This window comes from Ranitomeya imitator, chromosome 2, assembly GCF_032444005.1.
Source record: "Ranitomeya imitator isolate aRanImi1 chromosome 2, aRanImi1.pri, whole genome shotgun sequence".
In the NCBI taxonomy this organism is placed as follows: Eukaryota; Metazoa; Chordata; class Amphibia; order Anura; family Dendrobatidae; genus Ranitomeya; species Ranitomeya imitator.
The window spans coordinates 200,112,168-200,119,168 of NC_091283.1; positions in this window are offsets into that span (position 1 = coordinate 200,112,168).

Sequence of the window (7,001 nt, forward strand, 5' to 3'; positions counted from 1 at the left end):
GAGCATCTATGGGGCAATAATGAACTGTATGGAGCATTATTTGGGGCTCCTGATTCAATATGGATATTCAAAAACACTTAACCTACTGATGTCTCAATTAATTTTACTTTTATTGGTATCTATTTTTATTTTTGAAATTCACCGGTAAATGCTGCATTTCCACCCTAGGCTTATACTCGAGTCAATAAGTTTTCCCAGTTTTTTGTGGCAAAATTAGGGGGGTCGTCTTATACTCGAGTATATACGGTAATTAAGACGCTATAGTGGTATTAGTTGGATACTATATTAGGACAATGTCACTACCTTGTGGTATCATTTGTACACCTTATGATGTTAAGACACTGCATTGGCAGCATTTAGTTCGGTTTAAAGGAATCGATATTTGCGCATTGTAGGACAGACGTATTTAGGTGTTTTGGGGATCAGTATTACAGTATTAATAGAATCTATTTTTTTTAGTCATATAGTGCAATTCATTCCAAAGTGCCTTATGGACATTATCAACACTGTCTACATTGGGGCTCACAATCTACATGTCTTTGGAGTGTGCGATGAAACCGTAGAACCCGGAGGAAACCCACGCAAACATGGGAAGAACATACAAACCCCTTGCGCATGTTTTTCTTGGTGGGATTTGAACCTAGGACCCAGGCGTTGCAAAGCAACAGTGCTAACCACTGAGCCAATGTGCTGCCCACTGAGCTACACTAACAGGTATCTTATTTTTCAAATATCGGGAATACTAGTTTTTGAATGACAGCAGAGTTGTCAAATCTCTCAAATTTTCTGGGAGTTTTTTTTTTTACTTTTCCATGAAATTTGAGCAATTCCCAGCTTGAAAGGTGCAGACTTTATCTAAATTGCTGCACAGTTTTGGGGGTAGAATGAGCTTCTGATGGCAGAATAAGATAAACAATGCTGATATAAGGAAAAGGGTCAGGATGGGAGACCAGGGAGATGTGCAACTCTAGAGAAGAGGAGGATATACTGATGAAGGTTTGCCCTGTGGATAGGTATATGTGTTATCTGCAACATGGCTTTACCTTGGCTGCTGAGTTATCATCATTATTAATGGGATGTACCTAGGAATTCTTATGTCATTTGATGTCTCTAGCTCATTTGACATTTTTCATTTTTATGTAGATGTGCATATGTGGTGTATCAACCAATGTTGCTTTTGTTTCTATTATTATTTACTATGATAAAAACTAGCTCTGATATATCAGTAAATTACAAATACTGATGATAATTTCTCTTATGTTTATCTCACATGTAATTGTACTGACAAGGCCATCTTTCCCTTTTAACCTATCCACTTGCATGCTTTCCATGACAGTTGTGCATATGATCTCCCTTTTTAGTGTTGCAATCTTTTTAACTTAAAGGATACTTATTTTTTTAATCTGCCATTTGTTTTCCTCTTTGTATGTGGTGGGTAGAAAATAAAGATGTACTGATGAGAAGAGGTTGATGCGCAGGAAGAGGAGGACATGCTGTTGTGAGGAGACGTGCTGCTGAGATGAGGATGTGCTGCTGATGACAGGAAGACGAAGTTCTTCTGGGCAGGACAGGAAGAGGAAGTGTTGATGGGCAAGAGAAGAGGAGGAAGTGCTGCTGGGCAGGAGAGGAAGACAAGGGCTGTTAGGCAGGAGAGGAGGCGGAAATGTTGCTGGGTAGGAGAGGAAGAGAAGGGCTGTTAGGCAGGAGAGGAGGCGGAAATGTTGCTGGGTAGGAGAGCAGGAGGAAGGAAAGTGCTGCTAGGTAGGAGAAGGGGGGAATTACTGCTTATGACAAGAGAAAGACATGCTGCTGGGCAGGAGAGAAGAAGCAATTGCTGCTAGGCAGGAGAAGGGAAGGAAGTGTGGCTGAGCAGGAGAGGGGGAAGAAATGCTGCCCGGCAGAAGGGGGAATTGATGCTCATGACAGGAGGAGGAAATGTTGCTGGGCAGGAGAGGATGAACCCAAAGAAAAAAGCCTGAAAACAAGGTCAAAAACAATAACACCTTATTGCGATTAAAATACCTTTATTAAAAGCGGTATATAGTACTACAAACACAAGAAGTGCCCGCACAAATAATAACACATAAATCATGAAAATTACAGTGTATCACATATATTAATTAATAGACCACCTCACCAGATAAAATTGGTAAAAATTAAATTAATGATGTTACCAATATAGCACCAATTTAGTTTGACTTAGTAGAAACCACAGAGACAACCTGCCTCACATAACCAGAATTATATATATACGGTATATATATATATTATATATATATATATATATATATATATATATATATATATATATATATATATATGTGAGGAGGAGGAAGTGGTTCTGGGCAAAAGAGGAGGAAGTGCTGTGGGCAGGAGAGGAGGAGTATCTGCTGCTGTGCAGGAGAGGAGGAGTATGTGCTCCTGGGCAGGAGAGGAGAAGTAAGTGCTGCTGGGCAGATGAGGAGGAGAATTTGCTGCTGAGCAAGAGAGGAGGAGGACCTGCTGCTGGGCAAGAGGGGAGGAGGAAGTGCTTCTGGGTAGGAGAGGGGTAGGAAATTCTTCTGGGAAAGAAAGGAGGAGAAGAGATGCTGAACAGGAGAGAAGGAGGAAGTGTTTTTGGCAGGAGAGGGAAAAGAAATCCGGTTGTTCAGGAGAGGGGGAATTGATGCTTGTGACAGGAAGAGGAAATGCTGTTAGGCAGGAGAGGAGAAGGAAGTGTTGCTTGGACAGAAGAAGAGGAGGAGGTGCTGCTATGCAGGAGAGGAGGCAAAAGTGTTGCTGGGCAAGAGAGGAGGAGGTCCTGCAAGTCAAGAGAGGAGGAAGTGATGCTGAGCAGGAGAGAAGGAAGTGCTCCTGGGCAGGAGAGGAGGTTGTGCTGATGGGCTGGAGAGGAGGAGGTCCTGCAAGTCAATAGAGGAGGATGTGCTGCTGGGCAAAAAAGGAGGAAGTGCTTCTGGGCAGGAGAAGAGGATGTGTTGCTGAGAAGGAGAGGAGGATGTACTGCTTGGCATGAGAAGAGCATGTGCTGGTGGGCAGGAGAGAAGAAGGATGTGCTGCTTGACAGGAGAGGAGGAGGATGTACTGCTTGGCAAGAGAGGAGGATGTTGCTGGGCAGGAGAGGAGGATGTGTTGCTGGGCAAGAGAGGAGGAGGTCCTGCAAGTCAAGAGAGGAGGAAGTGATGCTGAGCAGGAGAGAAGGAAGTGCTCCTGGGCAGGAGAGGAGGTTGTGCTGATGGGCTGGAGAGGAGGAGGTCCTGCAAGTCAATAGAGGAGGATGTGCTGCTGGGCAAAAAAGGAGGAAGTGCTTCTGGGCAGGAGAAGAGGATGTGTTGCTGAGAAGGAGAGGAGGATGTACTGCTTGGCATGAGAAGAGCATGTGCTGGTGGGCAGGAGAGAAGAAGGATGTGCTGCTTGACAGGAGAGGAGGAGGATGTACTGCTTGGCAAGAGAGGAGGATGTTGCTGGGCAGGAGAGGAGGATGTGTTGCTGGGCAGGAGAGGAGGATGTGCTGCTGGGCAGAAGAGGAGGATGTGCTTTTGGCAGGAGAGGAGGATGTGCTGCTGGGCAAAAGAGGAGGAAGTGCTTATGGGCAGGAGAGGAGTATCTGTTGCTGGGCAGGAGAGGAGGATGTACTGCTTGGCATGAGAAGAGCATGTGCTGCTGGTCAAAAGAGAAGGAAGAAGTGCTGTTGGGCAGGAGAGGAGGATGTGTTGCATGGCAAGGGAAGAGCATGTGCTCATGGTCAGGGGAGGATGAGGAAGTCCTGCTGAGCAGGAGAGGAGGAGGAAATGCTGCTAGGCAGGAGGAGCGGAGGAGAAAGTTCCTGGTAGGAGAAGGGGAAATGCTTCTGGGCAGAAAAGGAGGAGAAGAGCTAGGAAAGGAGAAGAGCTGCTGGGCCATAGAGAAGGAGTGAGTGCTGCTGGGCAGGAGAAGGGGGCATTGCTGCTTATAAAAGGAGGAGGATGTGCTGCTGGTGTAGAGGAATGATATACCTTTGCCTTTCTCTTTTGTACCGGTGCCATATATTATCAGTGTTTGTATATTTAACATATGTTGGTACTGCTACACGATTTAGGTGTATTACCGTGTCTTGTTAAATATATATACTGTATATATATATATATGTTATACTGTTGTATTGTTGCTATTTATAGTATAGGAAAAGTGTAGCGTTCAATTATGGCAACTAGATGGGGGCACTATGGTATTCATAGTGTATTCAGGAACATAGTGTAAGTAGATGGTTAACTGTAGGAGGGGCTGCTGTGTGGTAAGTGTATTGTGTTAAGTTAGAGCAGAAGGGCCTAAACGCCTGAATCGTCCACACAGGCTCTAGACCCAGGACACTGCAGCAGCCACGTAATGTTTAAAGAGGAGAACCCAGCTATCCAGAGTCCTATAGGGACAGAAAGACAGTCTCCAGCAGCAGTGCTTCAGTAGTGGGAAGCTTAGAAGAGGAAGTGGTCCAAAAGAGTAGAGGGTGCAGATTGTTCACCATGTGGCAGGTCATTGCTTGGGCTGAAGCTCTAAGGTCCGGGGTGAAACGGACGAGTGAATTCTCAAACGTAGTTAGTCTACACCAGGATGATGCTGCAGTACCGCCTAAGGCGCTATTCCCCCTTAATGTACGTGAGGACACACTAGAGTACAGGGAAAGTACAGGATATGAAATGTATGGACTTTGATCTTGAGATTGTTTCTGACTAGGATGTGAAGCGAAGTATATCAAGTAAAGTTGCCTGCTTTGAATTGCAATTCAAAAAGAGCAGAAAACTGGAACATAAATAAGCTCAAGGAGAGATGTGATTTTTATGTAGAGGGAGATCATGGTCCAACAGACCCAGTATGCTCGGCCACGACTGCACCCCTGGCGCTCCGCTACACTGGCAAGAAAGGAGGAGGATGTGCTTTTGACAGGAGAGGAGGATGTGCTGCTGGGCAGGAGAGGAGGATTTTCTGCTGGGCAGGAGAGGAGCATGTGCTGCTGGACAGGAGAGGAGGATGTGCTGCTGGGCAGGAGAGGAGGATTTTCTGCTGGGCAGGAGAGGAGCATGTGCTGCTGGACAGGAGAGGAGGATGTGCTGCTGGGCAGGAGAGGAGGATGTGCTGTTTGGCAGGAGAGGAGGACGTGCTGCTGTGCAGGAGAGGAGGATGTGCTGCTGGGCAGGAGAGGAGGATGTGCTGCTGGGCAGAAGAGGAGGATGTGCTGCTCAGCAGGAGAGGAGGATGTGCTGCTGAGCAGGGGAGGAGGAGGAGGAAATGCTGCTGAGCAATAGATGAGGAGGAAGTGCTGCTGAGCAGGAGAGGAAGAGGAAGTGCTGCTGAGCAGGTGAGGAAAAAGTGCTGCTGGGCAGGAGAGGAGGATGAGGTGCTGCTTTGGGCAAGAGAGGAGGAAGTCCTACTAAACAGGAGAGGAGGAAGATGTGCTGCTGGGCAAGAAAGGAGGAGGGAGTGGTTGTGGCAGGAGAAGAGGATGGAGTGCTCCTGGGAAGGAGAGGAGGAGGATATGCTTTTGGCAGGAGAGAAGGAGGAAGTGCTGCTGTCAATGAGCAAAAGAAAGTGCTGATGGGGAGGAGTAGAAGGAGTTGCTGCAGGGATAAGTGGCTCATGTACTGATAGGCAAAAGGTGTGCTTTACATAAAAAAGGAAAATGTTATTGAATATACATTGAAAAAAATGCACTGCCATAGTTATACAAATAGGAAAGATTATAACTGGCCAAGATATCCTGGAGATAAATAGGATATACATGGAAGTGCTTGAGAGGTAGGAATAATACTTTTACTGCACAGCCAAGGAAGCACAATCACACAGGTTGGAGCAATCATCGGCCTAAGGAAGAATCTGATACTAGGATTTTTTACTTTGCATTTGCAAATGTTACTAACAGAGGATATATTTCTGTGTGTGTGTATATTTTATATAATATGCATATTTGCGGAATAATTAGAGACTAATAGCATACATGCTCTGTAGCTTGACAGAAGTGTTTACCAGCAGGGAAGGGCATTTGTGTCTTCTATACAGAATAAATAATTACATATCACCATGAAAAATGAAAGTCTTGATACTAAACACACAAACACGATTTTAAAGCAGCAAACCCAATATATGCCGCACTTAAAATCCCAATTTGAGAATTGAAAAGATGAATCACAGCTGTTATAGGACACAAACAACTAAACGGGCTATCATTGTAAAATTGCTAGGATGCATTGGCATGCGTGAACCAAAATTACTCTCGAATTGAGGAATTTCTCATAAATAATAGCAATGTCTTTAAAATGTATTATTTATTTCTTAAATCTCTTTAATTATTGTTTGTGCTTTATATCTGTATTTTTTATTGTTACATTTTTTTTTTTTTAAAAAACCTTTTTATATTTGCCCAAAGCTTTTCATGTAAAATATTTTGACCCGGTCTTTGACTAATTTTTTTTTTTATTTAGCAGAAAATGATGATTAATAAAAAAAAACAGTCATTCTTTTATTTCTTATTTATTTCTCCTGTAGAAGGACTAGTCTGATTATTCCAAACTTATATAATGTTTTCAATAGCTGCACATAATGCTTGCACGTCATCCGGTGGGAAAAAATTTCGTAAAAAGAGAAAGGTTGCCTAAAATAACATCCTATATCCTTCTTCTAGCGTAACTTTTAGATATAATATCTGCCAGCAGGAATTTTAATCCCCCAAAATTATAAAATGAATATTTACAGTCGATTTTTTTGTCATTTAATGAATAACCCAGAGCATTGAAAAGGAGCGCGAAGGGTTAATCGTCGGAGTTTCCTTCAAAGCGGAAAAAAAAAAAACTGGTTTAAAGCTGATCGCAGGGCTCAAAGTCGCTGGCCGGATTTCGCAGCAGTTCCACAGACACTGATGCCTCGCACTCAGAAATTAATTCATGACGACAGGAGAAATTCGAAGAGTGTGCGATTTTTGAGTTGTTCTCGTGAGAATTCATGGCCGCCATGTCGCCTCCTGTCTTTTAATTTTC